Source organism: Cryptotermes secundus, unplaced genomic scaffold (assembly GCF_002891405.2).
Source record: "Cryptotermes secundus unplaced genomic scaffold, Csec_1.0 scaffold2320, whole genome shotgun sequence".
NCBI lineage: Eukaryota > Metazoa > Arthropoda > Insecta > Blattodea > Kalotermitidae > Cryptotermes > Cryptotermes secundus.
Window position 1 is genome coordinate 31,045 of NW_019720756.1, and position 936 is coordinate 31,980.

The following is a 936-nucleotide window of genomic DNA, read 5'->3' on the forward strand; positions in this document are numbered from 1 at the left end:
CTAATGTAGCAGAATAAAGTAATATTGGGCTTTGTCTGATTTTAAAAATTAAGGATGTTAGACAAATGGAATTGCTTACTGTTTATTGTGGCATTTTTATCGAGCAAGTTAGTGCAGCGGTAGCGCTGTTGATTTGCACTCGTGAGTTTTGTTTCGGAGCTCGATCGGGACACCAGCTACCGTGACTGAGAGTTTCCGTGGTTTTATACAGTCTCCAAAGAATGCCATAATATTAACTTAATACATCTGGAACTCTTCCTTCCAACTCAATCACCAGTCATTCTACAATTCGGCACCATAACGGTGTAACCTGAGATACTGACAGCGGTAAGTAAAGTAAAAAGAAGTAAAGCTATCCTTGTACCAGGCTGTGAGATGTTGAGGGTCCCACATTATAGACAATTGGCTCAAAGATGGCGGTAAGGTTGTCAGCCTTACGGGCCGGCCGCGCTTTACTCCCCTGGAAAATTATTTAATTAATTCCTGGTACTCATTTCTGTTAAGACGCTGAGTCGACCCCACGGCCTTTGTGCAGCTGGAAGGGTTAGGTCAATTGAAAAAATCCAATAACCTCATCGGGACTCGAACCCGAAGGTCGCCTTCCGGCTTGTAGCATAGCTCCTCAACCAACTACGCTAATGCGTGCCCCGATACTGACAGCGGTACAACACAAAATACCAGTCTCGTGAATCAGCGCTTCTGTTTAAAGTACACCAATTAACTAAAGTTGCCGTACTCGTACAGTAACATCATACTCCTAAGGCCGCGTCATAGCTCAAGCGGTTAGTCGCTAGCTTCCCAACGCGGCGGCCTGGGTCTGGTCAAGTGGGATTTGTGGCGGACAAAGTGGCGCTGGGGTAGGTTTCCCCCGACTACTTCGGTTTCCCTTGCCAATCTTCATTCCAACAAATTCTCCATCATCATAACAGGTACAAC